This window comes from Ammospiza nelsoni, chromosome Z (genome assembly GCF_027579445.1).
Source record: "Ammospiza nelsoni isolate bAmmNel1 chromosome Z, bAmmNel1.pri, whole genome shotgun sequence".
NCBI lineage: Eukaryota > Metazoa > Chordata > Aves > Passeriformes > Passerellidae > Ammospiza > Ammospiza nelsoni.
The window spans coordinates 5327809-5339907 of record NC_080669.1 but is presented as its reverse complement, the minus strand read 5'-3'; the positions used below and the strand labels follow the sequence as shown (position 1 = coordinate 5339907).

General features: G+C 53.1%; 1 pseudogene; it reads left to right on the top strand.

Annotated features, from left to right (window-relative positions):
• The first annotated feature begins 1794 nt into the window (after nt 1–1794).
• On the top strand, nt 1795–6726 carry LOC132086404 (M-phase inducer phosphatase 2-like; annotated as a pseudogene).
• The last annotated feature ends 5373 nt before the right edge of the window (nt 6727–12099 follow it).

Sequence of the window (12099 nt, the reverse complement as noted above, 5' to 3'; positions counted from 1 at the left end):
CTTTCCATGTTGGTGACTCCATGAAAACCTTCACAAGCTCATTATGACCCTGCTACTTTTTTTTTTTTTGCCCCTTTTCCTTTGTGTTTCAAAGCTGCATCATATCTGACCAAGAGCAGATCTAATTTTTTAACTGCTGCTGTGCTGGGAGGCAGCTGGATGAGCAAGGTGCAATTCACTGAAATTGTTTGTGCCCAGGTAATTTGACAGGTCCTGAAATACCTGTGTGTGAGGTCCCATCTCTTCTGTAGGAGGGCTGCAGTGCACCTGGTACAACAGTCACATCCAAAATTAAAAGGTGGGGAGGGAGTTCCTGGGGTACCGGGAAGGCCGCCTAATTTTTCTCTCAGAACTGAGAAGTTAAAAGCAGAAAGCAGAAATGCCATTTACTGCTCACAAAGGAAATGAATGCACAAAAGGGTGTCAAAAAAAGACCTTTCAGAAAAATCACCTGCAATTTGAGTTTTTGTCAAATTCCCCATTAGGCTCCTGAGATGTTTTAAAAGCAGCAGTTGACAATACTTGAATAGCACAAAATGTCATTGGTGTGACGCAGAGCTTTCTCAGAATTCCTGATTTATACATAAATATATGTATATATTTAAAAATACATGGAATTTGGTGTGAGCAGGAGGAAGTGGTGCTTTCTGTAGGGTTTTGTCAGAGCTGCTGGCTCTCAGCAGTGCAACAGGGAGCCTTCCAAACTCCCATGGAGAGGGTTTGGATTCCTTGGGCAGGCTTGATCTCCAGGTGGGAGAAAAGGGAGGCACAGTCAAGTCAAATGCTTGGGATTAATTCTAGATTATGATTATTTTTTTTTTCCCTCTTCAGTCTTTACCTCTCTTAAAATTCCAACTGTTTGGGCACATCCATGAGGAAACTGAGACAGGCTGGAACCACACAGGAAATAATAAACACCAGGGACTCAATGTCAAGGGCGCATTTGCAAGAGCAAAGAAATCAAGTGCCCTCAAGCACAAGTGCCAATTAACAGATTTGGGTTAAGTTTAATACAAAAATTAAGAGTTTTCAGCAGGAAAACGGAGCAAGTGAGCCTTGAAAGACAGAAACTCCGCCAATAAAAACCTCCAAGGTTTCAGCCTTGCTTTCTTGGGACTGGATGTGGCACTGGCTGTCAGGGGTGGGTAAAAGCCAGCATTCCGTGGCCCTGCCGGTGACACAGGAGAGCCACCAGGGCTGCCCACGTGTTCCCTGCAGTGACACGCTCCGGCCACGCCCCTTTCCCCACTGGCCCCGCCTCCCCATGTGACCACGCCCCCTTTCCCGCTCCGAAACCGCCCCCCTCGGCTGCGGCTCCGCCCCCAAGCGCTCCGCGCACCTCCCATTGGCTGGCGGCGCCGCCTCGCGCCCGCCGCGGCTTCCCATTGGCTGCGGGTGCCGCCGTTGTTGTTATTGCTGTTACTGCTGTAAACAGGAGCGGAGCGGTGCCACCTGTCAGCTCCGGTCAGCTCTGGCCACCTCTGGTCACCTTTGGTCAGCTCTGGTCACCTCCGGTCACCTTTGGCTCCCTTTGGTCACTGCTGGTCATCTTTGGTCACCTCCGGTCACCTTTGGCCATTTGTGGTCACTGCTGGTCATCTTTAGTCACCTCTGACCAGCTCTGGTCACTTCTGGCCATCTTTGGTCACCGCTGGTCACCTTTTATCGCCTCTTATCGCCTCTTACCAGCCCCCACCTCTCACCCGTCGTCTCTTTTCACCTCTCGCTCCTTGCCACCTCCTTGTCCCCCGTCGCCGCTCGCTTGCCGGAGCTCGGCCCTCGCTCGCCCGGGCCATGTCCCTGCGCGCCGGCGGCCGCGGGCTGCCCGTGTCCCCGCTGCCCTCCCCGGGCACGGCCCCGCTGCCGCCGCTGGACGGGGCTGAGAGCCCGGACAGGTGAGGGGGTGACCGGCGGGCCGTGCTGGCTTTGCCCAGGGACACCCCGGATGGGACATGGGACACTAAAGGGCGCTTTTGGGACGCTCTCATTCCCGGGGCACTGACCCTTCCCCGTCCAACCGCCCGCAGGTTCCGGGACACCCCGAGGAGGGGACCCGGGCGGCTGTGGCACGCCCTGGCCCCGGAGCCGCTGGCCTCGGACCGGGCCCGTCCCCGGGAGTGCTGGCAGCCCAGGGATGCAGGTGAGGGACGCGGCCGCTGCGCCCCAAGGTCGTGCCGACGGTGTCGCAGGGGGATCGGGGGTGTCCCGGCAGGGCTTGGCAGAGGTGGGGGCGGCGGGGCAGCTCCTGGGGGGCGTTGGGCAGGAGCCCGTGCCCGGGGCTCAGGCGGGAAGCGCTCCGCTGGCGACGTGCGACACTCCGTGCGGCACCGCTGCTCCCAACGGCGCTGCCACCCGCGGCTCCCGGCCCGGCCCGTCCTGCCCTGGACTGGGGCCCCATCCCCACACCCTGTGCCTTGTTCCCCGCAGGATCGGGACCGGAGTCCCACACGCAGCAGAGCCCCGCGCAGGAAGAGTGAGTGGCGCCATCGCCGTGTCCCCCCGGGGACAGACGGACTGACAGACAGCCGCTGTCCCTGCCCCGCCTCTCCCGAGCAGCCCGGCCCGGTCTCAGCCCGGCTGGGGGCTGCGCACCCGACTGTGACCCCCAGTCTGTGTCTGGGGGTGACAACCTGGGGGGGGACGCGGATGGACCCCCCGTAAATCCCATCTCTGCTCTCCCCACAGCTTCCAGAAAACCATCGCGGAATTTGGGAGAGCCCTCAAAGAGTACGTCAGGGGGCTCAGTCCCTGCGGCAGGACATCAATGCCAGGCTGTCCCCGTGCCCGGGCTGTCCCAGACCCAAAATCCAGGCTGTCCCTGTGCCCAGGCTGTCCCCGTGTCTGGGCTGTCCCCATGTCCAGGCTGTCGCTGTCCCTGTCCCAAAAGCCAGGCTGTCCTCGAACTCCGGCTGTCCCATTCCCAAAAGCCAGGCTGCCCCCGTGCCCAGGCTGTCCCTGTCCCTGTCCCAAAAGCCAGGCTGTCCCCGTGCCCAGGCTGTCCCTGTCCCAAAGGCCAGGCTGTCCCCATGGCCCTCCCGAGGTCCCACTCAGTCCATTGTTGCTCGCTCAGGGCCTGGAAGTGCTGTTGCCCCAGGTCCCTTTGGGAAGCTGTGACAGCCCTGGGGAGGTCTTACCCCACTCTGAGCACATCGGGGACAGAGGTGACAATGGCGCAGGGGTGGGACACACCTGCAGTCATTCGACGCTTTCCTTTCCCGGCTCTCGCAGCAGGAAGCTCCTTCACCAGAGGATCAGCTCCATGCCGGTGAGTGCTACAGGACGCTGCCGGGTGTCCGGCCGAGCCGGGGCGAGCAGGATGGAGCCAGGAGAGGGGACAGGGCCGTGCAGCACCGCTCACCCCGCGGCTGTTCCGCAGCAGCCCCCGCTGGAAGCCAGCCCGGTGCTGAAGGACATCTCCCAGCTCCAGGTGCGCAGGGACAGAGCGCGGCAGAGCCAGCCCGAGGAAGAGGTGAGGAGCGCCAGGTGACACCTGGGGGGGGCAGGGAGGGGACACAGCGGTGCTGGGGGGGTCAGGGAGGGGACACAGCGGTGCTGACACCGTGTCCCCCCAGCTGCAGGAAGGTTTTGTCCCCAAGAAGGTGCAGAGGCTGGGCCAGCGGAGCCGCCTGCCCGCCGGCCACGGCGCTGCCAGGAGGGCTCTCCTTGCCAAGAGCCCCTGCGGCGCTCTAGGGCTGCAGGTGAGAGAGGCTGGAGCGATCAGGAGGAAGCACGGATAGGTGATGATGGGAAAAGTGGCATCTGACGCTCCAGCCTGCCCTGGAGGCGTGTGCGTGCGGGAGATGGGCGGGCTGGGGGCTCATGCGGGCACGCTGGCTCCAAAGCTGCGAGGCACTGGGAGGTAGATGGACCTGGGCTACGGGATCCGTCCCTAACCGAGGGTGGGAAGCAGCTGAAATCCCCTTCAGGATCTCCTCTGCTTTTTCCCAAAGTTCCCCCAGCTGCCGCCGCCCCAGGGCATGGAGAAGCCGCTGACCACGCCGGTGATGAAGAAGGAGGAGGCAAAGCTGGTACGTAGCCACCTTTGGCAGTGGATGGAGCTCCACAGTCCCCTCCTGGGGGCTCCTAAGGGGGGTCCCTGGGCTGGGGGCAGCTCGGTGAGTAGCTCCAGCCCTGGAGCTTGCCAGACCCCCAGGCAGCAGCGCGGGCTCTCCCCACAGCGCCCGGGCAAGCGCGGCCACGGCCGGCGGCTCTTCCTCTCGCCCTCGGTGCCCCGCAGTGTCGCCGGGCCCCTCCCGAAGCGGGGACTCCCCTGGGACAGGGACAGCCCTGCCAATGCCCAGCGGCAGAGCAGGGCGGCCGGCAGCCCTGAGCAGGAGGCGTCGCTGGAGCCGGTGGGTGATGGGGAAGGTGTGGGGGCAGAGCCAGCCTGTCCCCGGCAGCACTGGGACACTGTGCCAGAGCCCCTGGTGACATCTGGGGCTGTCTCTGGTCGGTGCCTCCGCAGGGAGCGTGGCTGGAGCCCTGCGGGTCTGCCCAGCTTCAGGAGATCGAGAACCTGCTGTCCAGCGATGACCAGGAGCTCATTGGGGACTTCTCCAAGGTAGGGCGACCAGGATGGGGCAGCTCCGGGGGCGCTGCAGGGGCCATCATCAAAGCAGGGACCATCATCGGAGCCCTGCACTGCCGCCACAGAGAGCCCAAAGCCAGCTGGTGGCCCTTGCTTGGGGACACGGGGCCTTGGGGCTGTGACCTTGCACGGGGTGAAGAGCCCCCTCGCTGCTCCTCTACTCCGTGTCACAGGCACGTTTGTCTGTCCCTTCCCCTCCTGGGGCTGCAGAACCGGCCACGGGGGCTCCTGGGCTGGGGGGACAGTGCCACCCCCTGGGACAGAACTGAGCCCAGGCTGTGTCTCCTCCAGCCTCACCTCCTGCCCACGGTGGAGGGCAAGGACCCGGGCCTGAAGTACATCTCCCCTGGCACGGTAAGAGGACGGCGACCCTTCCCCAGCCCCCGAGGGGCCGCCTGCGCGTCCCCAGCCCCGTGTGTCCCCTCTTGGTGACCTGGTCTCCCCACAGCTGGCGGCGGTGCTGTCGGGACGCTACAGCAGCTTCATTGGGAGCGGCGTTGTCGTGGATTGCCGGTACCCCTACGAGTATGAGGGCGGCCACGTCAAGGTCAGAACCCCCCCACCCCGTGGCCCCGGGGCTGGGAGGAAAGGGGGGTGTCCGACCTCCAACAAGCCCCAGAGGTGCTGAGCCCATCCCGGAGACAACAGGGATTCAGATGTGGAGACAACAGGGATCCAGGATGCCCCGGGATCTGTTGGGTACCCTCCGAGAGATTAAGCAGCTCCCACAAAGATGCTGAGCTCCCAAAGAGGAGTGAAGCAGCTCCCACAAAGATGCTGAGCTCCCAGAGAGGAGTGAAGCAGCCCTCCCAGAGCCTCTTTGGGGGTTGAGCAGCCCCCCATGAAGGGTCCCGAGCCACCCAGAGGAATGGGGCAGCCCCGGAAAAGCACCAACCTGCCCCACAAAGGGTTGATTCCCAAGTGGAAGAGGAGCATGATGGTGGGGGAGGCTGGGGGGCGATGTTCTTGGGTCCCTGGAGAAAATGAGGTTGGAGAAAGAGGGGGAAAAGGTGCCTGGTGTCCCTCCCCAGGCCGCTGTCAACCTGCCGCTGCAGCGGGATGTGGAGGAATTCCTGCTGAAGCGCCCCATCGTGCCCCAGGACGCCAGCAAGAGGGTGATCCTCATCTTCCACTGCGAGTTCTCCGTTGAGCGAGGGCCCAAAATGTGAGTGAGGGCACGGGGGGGCACAGGGGTGAGTGAGGGACCCCTGACTGGGGCTGATGCCGTGGGCTTTGCCTGGCCACAGGTGCAAATTCCTGCGGGACAGGGACCGCTCCTGCCACGAGTACCCGCGGCTGCACTACCCCGAGCTCTACGTCCTGAAGGGAGGGTACCGCGAGTTCTTCTTGCAGTTCCCGGTGAGTCCCTGCCTGCCTGCTGCCAGTGTCCCCGCAGGGGCAGGAGGGCAGGAATTGGGAGGGGATGGATGGGTGGATGGATGATGGATGATGGATGGATGGATGATGGATGGACGGATGATGGATGGATGGATGGATGGATGGATGGATGGATGGATGGACGGATGGATGGACGGATGGATGATGGATGGATGGATGGATGGATGGATGGATGGATGGATGGATGATGGATGGATGGATGGATGGATGGATGGATGGATGCATCGATGGATGATGGAGGGATGGATGGATGATGGATGGATGGATGGATGGATGATGGATGGATGGATGGATGGATGGATGGATGGATGGAGGGATGCATCGATGGATGATGGATGGATGGATGGATGGATGGATGGATGGATGGATGGAGGGATGCATCGATGGATGATGGATGGATGGATGGATGGATGGATGGATGGATGGATGGATGGATGGATGATGGATGGATGGATGCATGAATAGATGCATGGATGCATGGATGGATGCATGGATGCATGGATGGATGGGGGGCACAGGGCAGCGGGGAGGGGAGGCTCTGAGCATCTTCCCTGCCACGGGAGGGGATGATGGAGCCGTGCGTTGCAGGGACACTGCGAGCCCCGGGACTATCGGCCCATGGAGCACCCGGCGTTCAGGGAGGAGCTGCGCAGGTTCCGCGGGCAGAGCCGGCGCGGGCGGCGAGCGCTCTCCATCCTCTGAGTGTGCCGGGAGAGCGCCGGAGCCGGGATTGTGGGATGGGGATGCACCTCAGCTTGGGCTGGCTTACGGCACGAGCTTGGGGTGGTATTTAGTGTTAGGATTGGGTATTTAGTGTTAGGATTGGATTTGTGTTTGTTGCTATAAATATTTTTTTGTCTATTGTTATAAATATTTTTGTGTTTGTTGTTATGCTTTTTTGGTTGTTAGTATAATTGTTTATTGTTATAAATATTTTTGTCTATTGTTATAAATATTTTTGTGTTACCTGTTATAAATATTTTTGCATTACTTGTTATAAATATTTTTGTGTTACCTGTTATAAATATTTTTGTGTTTATTGCTATGAAATTTTGCTTATATATATATTTGTTATTGGTATATTGGTATATTGATATATTTGGTATAGATTTATTGGGTTTTGGGTATTGGTTATTTGCTTATTTGTTTGTTCATTATAAATATTTTTGTGCTTATTGCTATGAAATCTTGGTTTTTGGTATATTGGTTATTGGTATATTGATATATTGGGTTTTGGTTATTGGTTATTTGCTTATTTGTTTGTTTGTTTGTTTGTTATAAATACTTTTGTGCTTACTGCTATGAAAATTTGGTTATTGATATATTGGCTTGTTTGGTATATTGGTATATTTGCTTATTTTTTTTATTCATTATAAATATTTTTGTGTTTATTGCTATGAAATTTTGGTTTTTTGTATATTTTCTTGGTGGGTATATTGGTATATTTGGTATATTGGTTTATTTACTTATTTGTTTGTTTGTTCATTATAACAATATACTTTATAAATACTTTTGTGCTGACTGTTATGAATATTTTTGTGTTTGTCTGTTGTTGGGGCCGTTTGTTCCAGTCTCTGTTAATAAATTCTTCTTGCAGGAAAACAAACCCAGCTCCTGAGCTCTCCATTTTGGAGTCAGGGCTCATCGGGTCACTCAGGAGCATCAATCCCTCAAATTCTGAGAAACAATTCCCAATGATCTGTTAAAATATGCTGGGGGGGAAAAAAAGATAATATCAAAGCAAATTAACTTTATATAAAGGGTTGCCGCAACAGTTTGGCTGTCACACAATACATTCCCTCACTTGTAAATAGGAAGGATTATTTAATTGCTGTTATCTTTTACATTTCCCTTGAAATGCTAAAAGTTTGACCTTCTGGTTTACATGTTCCTAGGCGCTCTGGTATCCATGGCACCTGCTTTGGTATGGATCGGTGTCATAGTAACAAAACACCAAACCTGACTCTTTCTCCGGGAATTTTTATATACTAAAGCTTCAGTGGGCTTTGGTCCTCCCCAGCTGCCATAAAATAATGATCATTATATTGTATCACTAAGTAATTTTTCATTACAGAGAAGAAATGGGAAATATAATCTACACTGCCAGCCGTTGTGACATGGCTGTGGAATACACAACGACTAAACAGCAAATAAAACCAATGAGTATGGTAATGCTTCATCATAACCCCATTTTAAACAGGCTGCTGAGTAACTTTGGCGTGGAAACAGCATGACAGCAAATGCAAATTCCCTGAAACTCACTGAGTGTTTATCTGAGCAGCGTCACAAAGAAGCCAGGAAGGAATTTTCATCGTGGGCTGCCAGCAAGAAGGATTTCCCTGCAGGGTGCTGTGCTCAGACCAGTGATGAGGAGCAAACTTTCTGTGTGTTACCCTTGTCCCAGCACAGACAGGAGGGCACGGTTATAAAAGCCACCTGCAAAGGTTTTAGGCTGCCCACATGGACCTGCAGCCACACAGTGTTAGGCCCAGCTCTGTAAAATCCTCCATAAATAATTGCATTTGACCCATACTTATTATTCTGGGACACTCCTGGCCTGCTCTTTACCCTATGCATGATCAGGAAACCAAACCAGACCTGCTCATTCTGCTGCAGATCCTTGCAAATTGAGTTTTCTGGGACTGCTGGATCTCCCTGACAGCTCAGAGCTCATTAGGGAATCTAATTTAACATCCTGGCAGTGTACAACTGCTTCCCACAGCATGCAGGACGTACAGCAGCCCCTGGATTTGGAAGCCCCACAGCAATGCTGCTCCCACTGTTACAACCGGAGGCTGAGTACAACTCTCTGAAAGGAAATAGTGATATTTTTTCCCTCCTCTGCTTTTTTTTCCTCCACTGCTCTTTTTTACATCTGTTCTAGGCCTCTAACAAACCAGCAAAGGGCTGTTAGTGTGCCCTGAGAGCCCATGACATGATATCTTTGATCAAAAAATATAATCCAAATAATCAGTCTCCAGTCTTCAAAGGCATTTCCTGGAGCAGCTGCTGCTGGGGACAGCCCTGTTCTGAGTGAGGTGGGCTGTGTGACTCAGTGTGCCCAGAGTGCTGCCAGAAATAAAGAATAGAAGAGAAGTTTGTTTCATTCCAGCCCAGAAACAGGAGATGATCTCTCCAGGCACCTGTGTGACCAAACTGCTCTCCAAGGGGTGGCAGAGGATCAGCCCTTGGCACAAAGCTCATCTTCTGCCTTTTCCATTTACAGAAAGAGTAGGAAGGGTCAGAATGGCCATTTCCTGCTCCCCAGATTTGTGTCACCTTATCATGCCCAGCCTTACTGTGAAGTTTTCTTCTTGCTGCCAATCTTTAGCCCTTCAAGATCTGGGAAGCTCAGGGGTCAGGTCCATCATCCACTGCTCCTCTTCTAAGAGGGCTCACAAGAACACACAACCCTGCCTTTGCAAAAGTGCAGAAATGCAACTTTCAACCTTTTAGTGGTCGTGTTATTGTCCCCCAGTCTCACATACCCTGAATTTTGCTTTGTACCTTACCTCAACCACTGTAGTCCTAAATTTTTCTTTTCTTTGAACACTCAGGAGGAGGCCAATATTCAAGTAGCAACTAATTTATTAATTAATATGGTAAAGTATGAGCAATACAGCGCTGAGTACAGTGGGGGAAGTTTTCCCTCCCACTGCACACCGATAGTTGAGGCTCACAGGTATTTATAGGGGTACTCATCAGCTTTCTCAGCAGTTTCTATTCCCAATTTTTACTCATCAGCAGTTTCCCAATTTTTACGTCACAATTCTACACACTATTGTGATTTAGTTTTTCTCAGGATGTATCCCAAAAGGAGTATCCCCAGGTGGTGGTGGTTCAGTTTCTGAAAGAAGGAAGAAGAATCCCATCTGGTGAGGTTCAGCTCCCCAGATGTGGGTCCCCCTTTTAATTGCAGGGACTATAAATCTCATAACAGTGATGTCCAGCTTTCCTTGGTCAAAACCCCAAATCCTTGCTGTGATGTTCATCTTCCTTTCTCAAGCTGCTTTTCTCTGCTTTATTAAGGTGTGAGATAAGCATGTTTCCTTTATATATATTCCAAAGCTATAGTTTCAAGGATACAGGCAATATTCTAAAATTATACTTCAAAAGGTTATTATTGCAGAGCTCTTTAAGGATTAACTACAAGCAAAGAGCAACATCCTCAACACTTTAATTCCAATGCTCCTAAATCAACCAAGGTTAATTGCAAACAAAAGATAGGTTAAAAGGCCTTCTTCTATGCTTTATTTTCCTCAGTTATTATTAGAATTCCCAACTGTCCCATGGTGGGTCTCCACACATATCACAATCACAAATACACCCGTTGCCTGTATGTACCTAAAACACAGCTTTGTATTTCACATACTCGGGCCGGGCAGACTGAAGGGACACAGTGCCATCAGCTGGGCACTTTTTCAGCCGCCATCCAAGGGCTTTTCCAGCCAGGAAGGGCGGCAGGAGCTCAGCCCTCCCTGGAGAAGCTCCTTGCACAAACAGCAGCATACGCAGAGCCTGTGCCCGCCCTGGGTGAGGAGGCCGAGCCAGCACAAAACCAGGATTAGCAGATCCTGAGCCCATTTAGAGGACAGCAGCTAATCCTTGCTGCAAGGAGCTTTAGGGACCTTGTGTCCTGCAAGGTGCACCAGCATTTATTACCCGTTTTTGGGCTGGGATGGAGTTAATTTTCTTCCAGGCTGCTGGGCAGGGCTGTTTTGGCTCTGTGCTGGAAACAGTCTTGGCAGCCCAGGTGTTGGAACCCAGGGCACAGGGAATGTCTCCCTGCCTGTCCTGAGAAGTCCTGATCCCCAGATGAATACTGCTTTTAACCTTCGTCCATGGGGAAAGCTTCCAAGACTTTGGGATGAATTGGAATCTACGAGTGTGTGAAGTAGATTGTAGTACAGGTTATCACAGGGTGAAAAAGAGCTTTGGAGTTTTAACATGGAGGTAGATAGACGAAAAGATGGAGGATTTTGGGTGTTGTCTGATCTCCTTTTGTTCTTCTGTGCAAACCCACGAAATTCCTCTAGGACTCAGGACTCTGCCCAGGGGGTTCAGAGACCTTGGCACAGAGCCCCAGACCCCAGTGCCTTTAATTTAGCCCTCGGAAAATCAATTACCAACCTTGTTTGAAGAATTACAAACCATGACAGTTTAAGTAGAATGATAGTGAATTTATCACAGGGTGGAAATATAGATTTTTTGGGGTTTTTATATTGGGGGTTCAGGAGGCAAGATTGGGGAATCTGGGCGTGTCCAGCCTTTCTCCTTCTTCTTCTTGGCCTTCATCTTCTGGGTGGTGTTGGCACTTTTAGATTGGTTTAGAGTAGAAACTCACTGTCTAACACAGGTGATAAATATTGGAAAGTAATTGTAAATATTGTACATGTAGTTTTTAGTACAAAAAGATAACACTGGCCTGGGGCAGGCAGAGGGCCTTAGACTGTCTTGCTGAGCGTACCTTGGCTGGACAGGAGAGAGAATTTTATGGATAAGATACAATAAACAACCTTGAGACCAGGAAATGAAGAGCTCTGACTCCTTCTTCAAGCACCAATCTGGGAAAAGAGACTTTCTAACTTTTTTTGGGGTCACTCTGACCAGCAGAGACCCCGAGATTCTACATCTACTCCATTTTCTACTGTGCCAGGAGCACAGAGTGGTTGGTTAGAAAGAGCCACAATGCAAATGTGGGCAGAGGAAAATGAGTTATTGGTGGAAAGGTAGAAACAAAATTTGTTTTAAGAGTTAATTGGACAAAACAGTTTTAAAAGACCTTGAACCTGTGTGTCTTGTGACTTTTGGTGCCTTTCTCTTTGTACACTAAGTCTGGTGTGCAGATGGAGTGCTGAACTGTTGATAAGAGAAAAAATGAACAACAACCTGAAGACCAAAAAAACCCCCAAAAGTTCCGTTTGTCTCTCAATCCTGGCACAGAACTTTTTAGGGGTCTCCCCATCAGGGGTTACTCAGGGAGGGTTTCCACACTCAGGGATCTATTTGTTACTGCTGAAGAGGACTTGCACAGCATCGGATCATCCTTTCCTGCCTCTCACAGGGCCCTGCCAGCAGGGGGATGCACAAGGATTTGGGAGGAGGCACAGCTG